At 40.1% G+C, this 15,512-nt stretch overlaps 1 long non-coding RNA gene across 1 annotated transcript in view; it reads left to right on the top strand.

Moving 5' to 3' along the window:
- Positions 1 to 66: 66 nt before the first annotated feature.
- LOC135313924 (uncharacterized) overlaps positions 67 to 15,512 on the top strand; it is an 89,705-nt gene continuing 74,259 nt past the window's right edge. Inside the window, exon 1 of the long non-coding RNA XR_010373423.1 lies at positions 67 to 292. This is a non-coding gene — a long non-coding RNA (uncharacterized LOC135313924). The remainder of the gene's footprint in view (positions 293 to 15,512) is intronic.

The raw sequence follows: 15,512 nt of genomic DNA, 5'->3' as shown, positions 1-15,512 counted from the left end.
CGGGTTGGGCGAGCCGAGCGGGCACGTGGCGCCTCACGTGACGCGGGCGGCGCGGCGGGCGGCGGCCTCCCGGAGGGCAGGGCCGGAGGGGCGGGCTGCGGGCGCGGCGGGGAGCGGCCCGGGGGCCGTGCCCTCCGAAGGGGAAGGCGAGCGCCTCGCAGGCAGCCGCAGCGCTCTCGTGCACCCGTCAGGCCTTTACGGAGGGACCCTTTAGTGAACCGTTTCCTCGGCCGAGACGCCTGCCTTCCAGCGCGGGGCGGCAGGCGCGCACGAGTCCATACGGCAGCCACAGGTCAGTCCTGAACAGCGGCTCAGAAGCTCGCCTCTTTTCAGAAACGCCCCTTGGTTATTTGTTAAGATGAGGGGGGGGAAAAAGCCAACTTGCGTCTTGTGACTTAACTCGGTTTTCAGAGCATAGTCACAGACAACGCATCAAGAGCCAGGTGTGACTTCTGCATTTCTTAGGTCCTGTGAGACTAGCACCTAGCTTACACACATCTGCCTGAACGCATATGCTATCTGCTTTCAGAAGAAAGCAGTGTCTTTCAACTATCCCGTCACATCATGTGTATTCCCTACAGATACAGGTATAACAGAGACACTCCCCCAAAACAACTCAACAAACAACCTAGCAAACATGACAATAGCAAATTGCAGCAATATATCAAATAAACAAAATACATTAAAAAAATAACATTGCAATTGTAAATTACTTTTGCAGACATCTGGGTTTTTTTTTTAAACTGTTCTTGCTCTCAGAGGCTGTAGACCAAGTGTACTTGTAACCTGGGAGCTATAAATACCCAATGACTATTTTATCTCATCTTGATAAGTCATCTATTTCTCAGACATTTTGGGCTCATCGCTTAAACTTTTAATCAATAAAGACACACAAATACCTCAGGCACTTTTATAAGAAGGAATAAAAACATCACCAGTGATGAGGAATCACACCAGCATAACAAGTAGATTTAAGTAATAAGATCCAAAGCTGCAACCCAGGAAAAAGAGCAGAAATAGAAAGCCAAAGCACCAAAACATGCAGCAACCTAGAGAATGCCTCCCAGCATACCCAGGTCTAGAGCAGCACTAAGTAAACCTATTTCTCAAGTACATATCCTATTAAAGGAGAGATAGCTATTCTGTTTTTATGTGCTTAAGAAATTAGTTGCAGGAGCCAGTCAAAGCTGTCTCCTAATAACTTCTATCAGATCTATCAGCTGTAGCACCTGCTGGTAAGCCAGCAGTTGTTGACTTAATGAGTCAGTATAGCAAACACTTCAAAATTCAGTGAAGCTGTGTTATTTCAGTTACATTTTGCATCTGATTAGAAGAAGAAAGATGTGGATTCTCTCACTAGATTCACAAACTTTAGAGATGTTCTTCATCACTCATATATTTCATCAACTCGCCTCCTGTTTTACTTTCTAACAAAATTGCTCAATGAGTGGTTGCCAAGGTAGAAAGTGGTATTGATTTTTCCAATAACCCAGGTTCTAAACCTGTTACAGAGTATAAATCAATTTAGTGATTATCTTAGGGAAATCTTCATGAGTAAAACCTCCAGAAAGTGATGACTACAACTGTTCCACCATGGATTACTTCCTGTACTATTTCTTTCAGATTATTAAAAAAGATATAATGCTCTATGTATTTGCATTCAACCTACTGCCTACAGGTGATCTAATAGATTTTGTAAAACTTCGTATCTTAGATCAAATAAAGAGATTTTAGGGACATGTCTGGCAAATACAGTAAAAGTGATAATTGGAGTAGTCTGGGAAACATTACAGTCCATTTTATTCATACTAGTGTATGCAGTGTTACACTCTTGTAGCCTAGAGTGTTTTAATTAATTTCCTAGGAGACAAAAACTAGAGTCCTTTCTGCTTGTAATATTCAATTTCAAATCTACTCTTGCTTGTAGGTTTCCCTACTTAAAGAAAAATGACTACACAGAGAGAGGTGTTCTGTGTATTTATTACAGTCCTGAATAGACGCAATCAACTGGAAATATAAGCAGTCTTCTAAAATAATTGGAGGCTACCTTCAGGTCACTAAAAATATTCTTGGAGCCAGTTTTATGACTTTACAATGAGATTTCCTTAGCTTTCTTTTTTTTTTTTTCCTTTATTCTCATTAGAGAATACCAAATACCTAGTGCATACCTGCACAAATACCAACCTGGCTTTGCTGTAGGAGGGTGTAACTCTTCACATACAAAGTTCTGCAAAATACATAGGAAAAGTAAAGTGTTATTTTCTGCTTCCCCTTTATAATTGTTTTATGTTGGTGTCTGCTACTAGAAACAGTAGAAGGTAAAATAAATAGAGATTAATAGGGTTAATTTGAAATATCAAGGTTATGGCTGTCCCTCTTGATTGTTTTCATTGTGTGTGTTAGTGAACAGAAGCAGCAGCATGTGCTGTATGCCTGGTTTTAGACATAGGAATAAAACTAATTACAAGTACTTAATATTGATCTCCTGATGTTTCATGTAGCTGAATGAACATTCTTGCCCTGAAGTTCAAAATATAAGGGAACAGATTGTGGAGCCTGGTAGTGATAACATAAGCTTTCTGTATTTGTCATTAAGGAATACAAATGTATCTACATTTACAAATACATATTCCCCTTGGTTTGGGACGATGGTGCAGTAAATGGGGTGTTCTTCCCCTTGGACGTGTTGCAGTGACCAGACACCTGGAGCCTCGGCAGGGCTTGGCATGCTAGCCTGGCACAGACTGTGCTCTTTGAGCTTCCAGTGAAGGAAGATTCAGTAGCTTGTGTCCAAAACAACACAGATACCAGGCCCAAATCCCAAACCAGGTGCAACAGTTGACCCTGCAGGACTTTTCTTTGGCCCTTATGTTTATGACTTTCACTTTACCACAGCTAAGTTTTATTTTTGATCTCTGGTAAGGTAAAGCATATACGACTGTAATAGCAGCCATGACAATACTGCTGCTGGGACAATTAGGAGCAGCAATGAAGAATTGAAGTCTTTGAATTTGCTGGTGTAAGCACAGTCAGTAGGAAAGCCAAGTGCTGTGAGGATTTCAGAAGCGTGCTTTGCTAATGTGCTGCTGCTATTCTTTCATGCACATCTGTTTAAATTTTGATTTTAGGGGGATAGCTTCTGTACTTAGTGTAGGTGAAACAAATTGCCTGATATTTAGTGAAATAAAACAGGAAGCATAAAAATCCACAACAGCTGAAAGATATATGGGTCCTTAACACAAAGTTCTCATTATATCATTGAGATAACAAGGTAAAAACTCAGAGATTTTCATTTCCAGATGAAATATTTAAGCAAATTTCCCCCCCCCCCCCCCCCCGAATATTATGTATCATTCTTTGAGGGTATTAAACAGTGAAGGGTAGATTTTTTTTAACATGTAGTACAGACTTTATAAGAGCAACATTTTGTAGACAAAGAATCTAATCCAGGCAGGATGTGCCTGGGGGAAAAAATCCACATTGCAGACAAACCACAACAATTGCTGTCATTTCATTGCAATAAACTTTTTTCTTAGAAAAGCAATTCTGTGGAATTTACCAGCTTTCTGATAACAGCATTTCAGCTGATTTCTGGAGATCGGATGACTTTTATAGTGACAGTGCAGATGCTTTTTGGAAGGATTGGTATGGGAAAGATAGAGGAGAATGCCTGTGAAGGTTATAATGAAAATAAGCATGTGAGAATTTGAGATAAAAGAAGAATCTCAGTTTGGAACCATATCTTTTTCTACTCCTGCTGAACTTTACACCATGTAGAGTTAGTAGCTTGTACAAAAAGCCACTTAGAGGGGAGCTTTTATGCAGTAGTGTAGAAAACCCAAAACAAACAAGTTGAATAGATCATGCTGTTGTTCAGCCTTGAATGATTACTTGAGATCCCCTGCTGTACTCCTCAGCAACTCAGGATCCCCAAGCACTTTCCTCTCTCCCACAAACATAGATGAATTCTGTGTACTATCTTCCCCTGAACAAAAGCAACCTGAGCACTGTGTTATTTTCTTTCCTCTGAATGGTAATGGATCAGCATCCTGTTCTGCTTGTACCTTGCAGATGCTGAGAAATACCCTGCACCTTTTCTCACTAAATTTTCACATGATCCAATGCATTTATCTATCCCCCTACCTTGTCCCTTCTCAATCAGTTAAAAAAAAACCCTGAGCTGCTCAGGACTCTGCCCTTTATCGCAATCCTCTGCTAAATACAGTTTGGATCGCATCTGCAGCAGAGGAGTATGGTCACTTCCCTGCTACTGTGTTGGTTACCAGAAGTAATGCACAGTCCATAAAGCATACCATCTGCCGACAGAGCTGCTTGAGGTGTTTCCTGACAGAGCTCTCCCAGGATTTTGCGTTAAGAGTGATCACCGAGATAACAAGCTTTTGCGATTCTTGGTAGGAAAATGTTACTCAGTTCCCTTGTTGGTCTTAGTCCTCTTTCTCCAGCACAGTTCTAAGTAGCTCTTCTGCAGTGGTTTCAAAAATGTGAAAATGTGCCGATGTTTTGTAGGAATCATGAAGCAAAGCTTTGAAGTCTTTAATAATAGCAGTTTTTACAGTTATATTATCCCTTAACCTTGTAGGAGTTTAATATGTGTTTGTATTATTCCTTCAAGAATATAAATATCTCTTAGGATCTAAACGGCTCTTAATTTTCAGCTGAATAAAAAGGTTAGGGAGGCATGTTTGGAACACTGTTAGTGTAGAAATAATAAATTAACAGCTATCTATTTGTTATGGTTATAAAGGAAAAAATCTATCAAGTGGATGAAAGGATTGTGCATAACAGCATAAGTAGCTATAGTAGGAGTAGTTGTAAGATGAGCATTATGCTACTATAGGATGATGTGCATAAAGAGCCTTTTTGCAAGAGAAAATTCATGTAGTGTTAAATATGTGCAAACAATTAAAATGTGTATAAAGTTGTGTGATCTTTGAATTTTCAGAATACTGAGCTTGGAGCTCTGTTTATTTGGGTTAGTATCAAGTACAGTTTCAAAGTCTTGCAGAAATGTTTAATCTATAATTAACAGCTAGTGCTTGCAATCATCTTAGATGAAGGCTGCAGCTTTAATGAAAGCCTATTTTATTTTTAATAGGATTCAAAGACATTGCATACAAAAATGACATAGCAGTATCAATTTCAGCTGCTATGCCTGAGATTGTTAAGTATTGATAGCTGATAGTATTGATAGTATCTGAAGCTGTAAATAAACCCTTTGCATGTATAGACATGAGATGTCCTGGCTTCAAACACACTTAATTAATACAGACAGTGTGAAGCTTGAGGTATTTTTGAACCAATCCCAAATTAGAGCCCTTTTGCTTTGCCTTTCATATATAATTTATTATCCTGTCAAAGGTTTTTTTATGTACTGCATCATGATATGTTAAGTAACTCATGCTTTTTCTTTCCCAGTCATTTGGCTTAAGACTTAATTAAATAGCGGATGTTAAGTATAGTTTAGTGAAGGGATTCAGCTGAGTTTACTTCTTGGTAGCTCAGGTGCACAGGATGAGCACTGAAGCTGCTTGCTCACTCCACTATGTTGGTAGGACATACTTCCTTGGTGATCCAAGGGATCCAGCCCATTCACTGAAGCACAGAAGTACCTAAATTTCAGGTGCCTAAGGCAGCCCTCAGTAGCCCCTCTAGAATAAGCCACTATGTTCTGTGTACAGAGGGACCAACGATTATGGAGAAAATGTTCACTTTTATAAGTGGATTGTTTCTCCATCTGGAGATCTGAAAGGCATTGGTCTCTCTGACTATCCAGGGAACACCATCCCTCCCTGGGGAGGATGTTTCCGTTACTCAAGTACCTATGTTCATACACAAGTTAGGTACATGCAGTGCAAGCCCCTGGATATCTCAACTGAGATAGGAATAAAGCTGCGGCTAGATGTTGTCACTTATCTGTCTTTTTCTTTATGTGTAAGAGGTTGCAAGTTCTAAGGCTGTCAACTACAGCCCAGACATTTCAAATCAATGCACAGATTAATAAAGTTGATTGTTGTGGGTTTTTTTGTTTTCTACTGTGCAGTGTTGTGTTTTCCACTGCAACATTTTATCACAAAATGTGTTTCAGTGTTGATATATCTTTTAAATGTCATTTGGATTTATCAGATCCATTATACAAGTTTTTGAAAAGTATTTAGATGCTTCAAGGAATTTTAAAATTTCCAGCTGTCTAGGTTCAGAGACCTGGGCTTTTACAGGTTTTTTCTTCTTGCTCTGTGAAATGCTGTTAGGCTTGACATGAAGAGCCTCTAAGACATTTTGGTATCTAACTCTTCTTTAAGTGTCAGATATTTTTGAAAATCTGAATTGTCAGGTTTTCAAGAGATAAAGAGCTGGTCTATGTTTATGAAGTTTCATTACAAAATCTGCTTCATGGAACTGTATCTTTGCACACATCTTTCATGGGAATCCTGTTATTCCTTAGATAATTTAACCTGGTAAAACTCACTTCAGTGTAAGTTATATACCAGGTAGAGCAGGTAAGTGGACTGTGTGTTTCCTGTGCTGCCAAACTAGTACCCTGGAGCAGTCCTCTAGCGCTTTGTCATTACAGGACTTGCCCTGGACAGCATTTTTAATTCTGCTCTACAGGGTGTGACTGAGCTTGGAGATATAAGTTTGCCCAGCTTAGATAACGAATATACAGAGCACCAACAAAGATGCATACACTGTAGTAAAACTGTATTGGCAGCAGATGAGTGCTGGTAGAAATGAAGTCTGTAAAATTTTTGAAACAAGAGGCAGCAGTGTAAAGCATTTACAGCTTACACTGTTACGTGATAATGTCTAGCTAAAATTTTGGTTTCTGTTTTGTCACAAAATTTTAATGAGTTATGCACCTAGCCATTCTCTGTGCTTTTGACAATTTGCATTTGGTGGTCACTCTAAATGTATAAATGCATTGGAATGTTTTTTTTTTTCCTAAATAATGGTTAAAAATATTGAGCTGCCTACACTGATATGCTTGCTACTTGTGTGGGGAAACTATGGGAGACTTTTTTAGATAATTGCAGCATAGAAAGACTCAACTAGTACAAGGCATGCTGATCCTGCCTGATACGTGACTGTACATCTGACAGAGGCTGTTAGAGCAATGGCTTTTCAGTTCAGTTTCTCATAGTGAGATTTGGATGGCCTGAGGTTATTGAAAATTCTGCTATTACATGTTGAGGGCTATGGCTTCTGCACCAGCAAGATGCAGAATGAAGTGTTGGTATGGACAGATAGGCAGAGGGAGCAGGAGAGATCTGGACCTGGAAGCAAGCCACCTCTGCTGCAATATGTAATATTGATTGCTTTTCTTGTGTTAAATCATTCCCTTTGATACTGACCTCTGTACTGTGTGGGCTGCTATGTTACTGTGTGTATTGCAGCAGGTTATTAGTAAAATAATTTGACTTATGTATGTTCTAGGAATAATTTAGAACATTATCTCTGTTGTGTAGAGCATTATTGCTGTGCAATGCCTACAGATTGTTAGCACAATTACGAAGGTAAGCTGAATGTTTCTGGCTGCTATCTGGATGGACTCTTCCCTCCAAACAGCAAGAAATTCCTCTGGATATTTATCTTCTCTCTGAAAAGCATTTCTCAAATAATTTTGGTTACGGCTGTAATAATAACCCCTCCCTCCCCCATTATTTGGATGTTTTATGGAAATGCCAATGCCTTTTCCTGTTCTTACTTATGGTAGTCTATTAGCTCTTTGAAAACACGTGATGAAATGAAAAAGTGGCAATGTCTCAAATTATCCAACAACTTCATTCAGAAAGGCTGGACATACTTTTACTTTCTAAGTAAAAGAAAATAGATGGAAATAGAGGGAAAACATCTATCTGTATGTTTTTCAATATTTTTTTTCTGGGAGGGAATAGGGTTGAGGAGAGAATTGTAGCTCCTTATAATGCGAAGAAAGGAAGGAAACAGTGCAGAGTCCTGCACCTGGAATGGGCTGACCCCATACGTTGGTACAGCATGGGGGCTGCTAGCCAGGCATCCTTCTAGTACAGGAGCAGGTGGCCTCATTCACATGGCATTCCATAGTTAAGGGGTTACCTATAAAGCAATAATCACTGCTGTTTCACTTCAGCAAGAACTTGCTCTATGGAAAATATTTTAAGCTCCTCTTATTATTTCTATTGATCTGATGTTATGTGTGTCTGTACAAATTGGTTTTGCCTTTGCTTAGCAGAAATATACCTCTGGACTGATGAAATAATATTATTTCAATTGAGATGTTTTAAAAAAAGTTATAACTATCTTCAACTTTGGTGTAGTTATGTTTATATAGCACCGAATCTGTAACAATCCATTGGCACATGCTTCTCTAGTGGCTTTGGGCAAATCTTGAGACTCCAGTATTGTGTGGCATCTGCTCAAGATGATTTTTAGAAGGCAAGGTGGGAAGCTGCAAACTGTAGCTTCCTTTTGGGTGTAATAGCAAATGAAAGTTTGCTCTGATAATTTAATATCTGTACATAGTATGCTAGTAATCCTGATCTACAGTGTTTCTCTGGAAAAACACAGAATTTTCCTTCAACGTGTCTTTGTTCACGTAGTTTTTATTGAACTCAATTGAATTACTCCTGTACTTTACAAGAACACTGATTTTCTGACTTTGCTGTAGACCTTTAATAGCAGTTACTTCAGATACAGGCATTCCCCCCCAGTTCCTTTATCCACCAAACGATTTAATTTAAAAAAAAAACAACCATAACCAACCAAACTATGTGCAGTTTTAGTGGAGTTGGTCTGAAAAACAATCCTTTTATGCAGTTGCTTACAATTTGTTGCTTTTCATTTTTGAGCTGCATCACAGCTGTGCCCAGTTTTTCTCACAAATTAGTTCATCAGATCTATTATTCTATAAATGTGTAGCAGCTGTTGCTCAAATCCAGCTTGATTGCACATGCCCTCTGCAGTTTTACTCAATTGGTTTACTCCAAACACTTTGTTACTAAATCATTCATTTGGTCATAACTATCCGTACAAAGTATACATCAAAACGCTTCATAGTGTGGCAGTTTGGAAGCCAGTTGCTTAAAAGATCAAAGGATGGGATCACATATGGAGTATGGTCTCCTTACCATATGTATTCACAACTCCTGGCTGTTAGTAAAAGGCAAGTACTTATATCAAAAAGGCGAGAATGCTCAGGCTAGAGTTTTCATTGTAATGGTATTTGGAAGCAGTGGGGAAACATGAATATTACAATGTTTTCAGGCATTCATCTCCACGATTCTTGGTGCTTTGCTCATTCTCCACAAGTCTCTGAAATGCAGATGCTCCTCGAGTGGAAGGTGGCAGCTGTCAGGCATGTTAAACAACATTCAGGAAAGGGGGATGTTGGCAGAAACCAAGGAAAAAACTGTCTTCATCGTTAGGAAGTATAACAAAATATTTACGAAGTGACACCTCCCCGCCCCCCCCCCCGGATTTTCCTAGGTCTTCTGTAGCATCTCAAGGACTCCAGCACAAAGTGAGTGCCGTCTGCATGCACACAGCCTTAAGGTCATACAGCTGGGTTTAGTTGTGCTGCTTCCATCACCTGAGGCTGCACTGTTTTAATTAAAAAATTGAAGTACAGTTATCTCTTGACCTAGCAAAAAGACTTGGAAGATCCAAACAGTTTAAAAACCAATGGGAGAACATATTAACAAAACACAAGGCATGAATTGTTCTTGGGAATAGTCTATGGCCTTTTCAAATACTAAAAAATTTCTGCAGAGATGTTTGGGAAGCTCATGCATGAGGTAGGGTATACTGCCTGGTTAGTCTCCTGGATCCAATGACATCAGGATACATTTCACGCGGGGAAATTATCATTTACCAGGTCTGAGATGAGGTGAATGCACATTCTAGCATGTGAGGGCTCAAGGAGTTGCATGCAGGCAGGTTTATTGTGAGCTCTGGCTGGAGAAGAGACACATGCCCAGACAGACAGATGACTGCCTCTTGTCAGATGAGCAAGACGGGAGGGAAAATTGCACTCCTTGTGCACCCTGGAGTAGATGGAGCTCCTTGGAAGCTGACCCAGGGCAAGCCTTCTGCCTGGGTCTGCTGCAGCTAGGAAGGCTAATTTCCTAATTACTTAGCTTATTACCTGGGTGTGAGCTGTTGTTTCCATCCTGTTCACAGAATGCTTTATTGTTATTTGAATCTAAGCTTTGAAAATAGCCTGTTTCTACCCAGTTGCTTTGGAGAACGTGGTCAATATCGTAACCAACTGATGAACAATAGGGCCACAGTCTACCCCTGCTCCAACCTCATAATTCCACTGGTGTTTATTTGATAGTGTATGTTCCCCATTTCCTTCAAGAGTATAAGCATACCATAGTCTTGCCTTTATTAATACCTGAAAAATGTGATGAGGACGGGGGATGACGGCAATGTAATCTAGAAAGTCAAAGCAGACAAGTAATCCATGACTCCGAGTTTAAAGTATGATGCCTTGTCCTGCACAGGGAGAAACTAGCAGAAGTCTATATCCACCGATATGAAACCTTGCTTTCTTCAAGTGAATTCAGGAACCTGCTGTAGGATATCTGACTAATTCAAAAGAAAACGGAGCAAGCCTTTTCTGTTCTGGAAGTCCTGTCTTTCTGTATCACTTTCTTGTGATGGGACTGATTTCTGCCACATGGTGGTGGTGTTGCTTTTTTTTTTTTTGCTGATCCTGAAAAGTTGTTTCTAAGATCAGCTGGAGCCATGAAAACTGCTTTATTTGTTAAATGCAACTTAATGATAATATGTTGATTTTAATAAATGTTAATGAAATTTGCATGTTACTTTTGCAGTCAGGGTGTGATAGGACTGTGTCATCAATACACAACACATCAGTTCTACAGTGGCAAGGCTACTATTGCCAGCTTCCCAACCTTTGCATCTAATATTTTCACTGCATTTGGTGGGCTACTGCTGCTTTGTTTCCGTAGAGGAAAAGAGACGGGCCCTTTTTAAAAGAGAATTATGAACACTTTGAGTCATTAGGCATCATTTTAAAAATTTAAAGTTTTTCCTTGTAAAAAGGTGGTTTAGGCATCATGTTATGGGGAATGTATTAGTTCAAATTCATGTTGATACAGGCTGAAATCTGCAAAGATACCTTGCTTGGCAGCCTGGTGTCCATCTTGCCTGGGGAGAATGATTCATGCAGTGATGCTCAGTAGCAGAGGTAGTAGTAGCTGCTGTGTGTGGTCGCTGAGCTCCTCAAGTAGGCTGATATGGTCCAGATCTTGGCCAAATATCTTGCAGGCCCTGTAAGGATATGAAAGCCTTCCTGAAATACAGGAAGTAGCCAGAGAAGACTATGAGAAAAAAAGGTAATTGAAAAGTCCTTGAAATCAGCAGTCCTTAGCTGTCTATTTTACAGGCTGGGACTTAGAGCAGGGGCTCAAGTAAGAATTAAAATTTTAAAAAAGCTTGATTCTAGTCAGTGGAAAAAAACTGTAAAAGTCACATGGCATATGCTCTTCCATCCCTTGTTAGTCTTGCTCTGAAAGCTTCTTGTGTGCTGTAGCTCAGTGGTGAGGGCAGGTGCCAGTTCTATTTGGGTTTCTCACGAACGCTGAAGAACTGACCTTGAAATAGTCCTCTGATTTTGTCCTACTTGAAAACAGAGTACCTCCTTGGACAAAAGGAGAAAGCAATGGAAGCAGTAGCCACAGTGAAAGCCTTTGCGTCACTTCTGTTCCGTTCCCAGTTATGGAGCCTCCTGGCAAGGAGAAGAGGTGACCAGGCAAGTCGAGACCATGTGGAGGGAGTCCCAGGGCATCTGTGCAAGTAGCTGCCTGGACTGGCAGCACTGGCAGAAAATAAGGGACAATACAAAGAATTTCTATTGTGTAGCAGCCAGCTCCATCCATCTCCTTCCTCTGTGATTTTTGTGTCTCTATTTCTATATTTCTTCCTGATCCATAGGTGATGTGTGTGCAGAAAGTTTCTAAAAGGTAGACCTTATTTATGCAAGTATTTTTCTTGGAGGGCTTATGCAGAAAAAAAGGAAACAACTTCAAAATCATCATGATTTGATTAGAAACAGCAGACACTAAGAAAAATCCTGGAGGGAAGATGGAAGGAACAAATCGGCCGTGTGAAACAAGGACAGGATTAATACGCTGAGGAAGTGAGAGGCTTGCTAAACATTCACACAATTAACATACCAGTACCCCTACTTCTGAGGAGAGAGGGCTGCTGTCAAGGTTTTTGCTGCCACCTCTCCCTTGCCCCATCATCCCAAGGAAGCCATTCACTCGCAATTTAATTATGTTGCCTAATGATTCTGATCTTCATAGCATATATGCTAGTTCTTGTAAAGCTAAAATAAAACATTGTGCAGTTGATGGTACTGCCTGTCATGTGTACTCTGTTGCATTAATATGAAAGTTCATTTCAAGATACATTCAGAAAAGAAGGCATTTTGGTAAATGTTCACTGGTTGGGGTCAGGGACAGCATCATCCTCATTGTGCAGGCTCTAGCACTGACAGTACTTTTCCATGAGCATTCTGCCAATGCAACTCATGCATACTTGCTACAGACTCATAGCAATGCTACAGTGTAATTTACTATGAGTAGGGTTTGAATTAGCTGCATGGAGTTAAACTTTTTCAGATTTTTGTACTTAATTTGCTTGTAAGCTATGGACAAAAATATCAGTCTTTTAAATTTTTTTCTAGGTTGCTGTACGCTATTATCAGCTGGTATCCTTTATATCAGATTACAACTATTCAGTTTCTAGCCAACAATTTTTTAAAATATTCACTGACTCAAAAAGAGGAGATGCTATTCTAAAATTGTTGGAGCTTGTTGTTAAAAATGACCTTCATGCAATAGTAGGTTATCTTGTTTAAATAGAAGGCTAAATATAAGTTCCCCATTTCAGCAGAGCACATTTGATAAACCGAAGGACTTGCTCGACCATTAACTGAGCTGATGAGCTTGAGAACATGAAGAAATTCTAGGACTGCTCCAGGTTTAGTGCCAGCTGTTGGGGAAGCTGAGAAGAGGAGGCAAAGGGCTTGGCCCTATCTGTGTAAATAATTGGATTAGGAAGACTCTTGTGAATAACCGGAGAGCCTCGGAAGGACGGAAGGAGAAGGAGAAGGACAGATCAGCAAAGAAACCAAACTGATGATAGTGGGAACTGCTCCAGAGGACAGCAGAGAGCTTGTAGTAGTCTCATGTTTCATGGGACCCCATTTGATGGTGTATCCTGATAAATACAAACCTTTGTGTCCATCTCTGAAGTCTGGCTCCTCTCACCTTAGGCATATGCCTCAAGTGTATATTTCCTTCAAAATTCTGTTGTTCTAGTCTATTTGTCCAGCCAGTTCAAGATATTAATGCCCTGGCTTCTCTTCTGCTTCTGTTTCTGGCCTGGTGAATATTTATGATAAGTAAAACAGTCCAACAGGAATGACTTAGAGACATCCTGTCTAGAATAGTTAGTAGCATAGAGATTATGGTAGATGGAGGTCATATCCTTGGTCTACATAGGAGCTCTCATCTATCTCATGAACTCCAGGTTAAAAGTAAGGTTTTTCTCTCTGGGCTTGCATTTAAAAATTATAGGCACTCTCTTTCCTGCCTGAAGTAGAATGGGAACAGTAATGAAATACAAATCTTTTTCTGATGAGACACCTCTTTCTTAAAAGGCCCGGTCTTAAGTGTTAAGTAATCTAAATCACAGGAAATACAACCAGCCCCATCCATAATTAGCATGATATCCATTCTTTTCAGCCAAATTTCCCCCCCCCCCCAATAATGTACTTCTGACAACTCTAATTTTAGATGAGGGATATGTACCCAGATTCAGAAATGCCAGAAGTGGTGTAGTAATATGCTGAAAAATTATTTGATTTAAACTTGAATGATGCAGGTGGAAATGTGCCAAACAATAGTCAAAGAACGATCTGAAGGAGTCATGCTTTTGCATTTTGAGCTTCGTGTGTGCAGAACAAATGCCATCTTATATGACTATTTGTCATAGATGTCCATAGGCTAGTCACAGCACTGAGCTCTGCCTTTCACCCAAAGGGGTCTATTTCTCCATTTGTACAATAATTTCTTTCATCAATGTTAACATTATTGTTTGCAGGGCATTAACACCCGTGTTAATGGGGGTTGTGCATAGGAGCTGATAGAAATGCTCCTTAAATCTGTAATCTGGATTCAGGGTGGATAGAAGCTGCGCTTTTCTACTTGAGATCAGACAAAGCTGTGCCATATTTACATTAATCCTGCACTTTCAAAGCATATGCAAGGTTTTAGCTTCACAGCTACTCTTGATTTCAGTTCAGGTTAAACACTGTGCAACACTTCGAACGTTTCTCTTTAGAAGTGCCAGATTTGGCCAGTTCAGCTTCTGAAGCCTTTAGATCATGACTCTCTTGTCCTCATAAGATGAAATTTTAAGAAAATAAGAAACTATTATTTTGAGGAGGTTTCACCCACAGGAGAGTGACAATTCCTAAATATGCTTACCTTATTCCTAATGTGCTTACCTTATTCCTAAACGTGCTTACCTACAATCTTGTAAACACAGGAGAAATGACTGCAGTTTAGCTACTGATAGAACTTTCTTGTTTGGCTGATAAAAACCTTTTCTTCTGTTTGGACCATAACTGACATGGAAAATCAAACTCTTCCCTCAGCAGATCAGCATTTTAAGGTAGTTTACTGTGTTTTGAAATACAGATTATGGTGTCATTTTCTGAAAGAATAAACAGATGTATTATAAAATGACCATGGCCATGTTTAGCTCGTGCTTTACTGAATTCAGATGTTTTTAAAACATATTGTTGTCTTGTTTTCGAAGAAAAGCATGCGTGACGGGGTGGTCTCCAGGACTCCCAGCAGCAGGAACACACAGCTCTTGCAGGGGGCTGGACAGCGCTGGTCAATAGGCAGCTGGGCTGTGTTGCTGTTACTTGTGCCTTCCCAGGGTGAGAGAGCCTGTGCTGTTTGTATGGCTCCCTGCAAACCTACTTGCAGTAAACATGTGCGCATTTGTGTATGGAGCACCTGTAGTAGAAAATCCAGGCCTGTTGCCTTTGGCTCTCTAAAAGCAAGGCTCTGAGGATTCAACAGCACTGCATTCCTATGTGAGTATGGTTTTAATTAATATATTTTTGCTGTTGTATCACAGCATAAAAGGTGGAGTATTATGAAAGTAGGCAACCTGGACTACGTCTTGCTGATACTGGGGTCAGCAGCACCTGTAGGACAGTGTTCTGCCTCCTCCAGATGGAGAGGTGGACACTATTCCTGGTCTAGTCTCTGACATGGGGAATGGGGGAGGAATGGCTATACAATAGCCTATTTTTCCTGAAGGCTTTGTTTATAGATACTATCACTCACTGGTAGCAGAGATGAGTTCAGAGCGTATTGCTCAAACCTGAATTTTGAACACTAGAAATCTGAGATCCTGACTAGATCCAGGCTTTGCTGCGTATTTAAAAAAGGGCACAGTGA

This window comes from Phalacrocorax carbo, chromosome 6 (assembly GCF_963921805.1).
Source record: "Phalacrocorax carbo chromosome 6, bPhaCar2.1, whole genome shotgun sequence".
Taxonomy (NCBI): Eukaryota; Metazoa; Chordata; class Aves; order Suliformes; family Phalacrocoracidae; genus Phalacrocorax; species Phalacrocorax carbo.
Note: the sequence above shows the minus strand (reverse complement) of the source record. Positions and strands in the feature narration are given on the sequence as shown.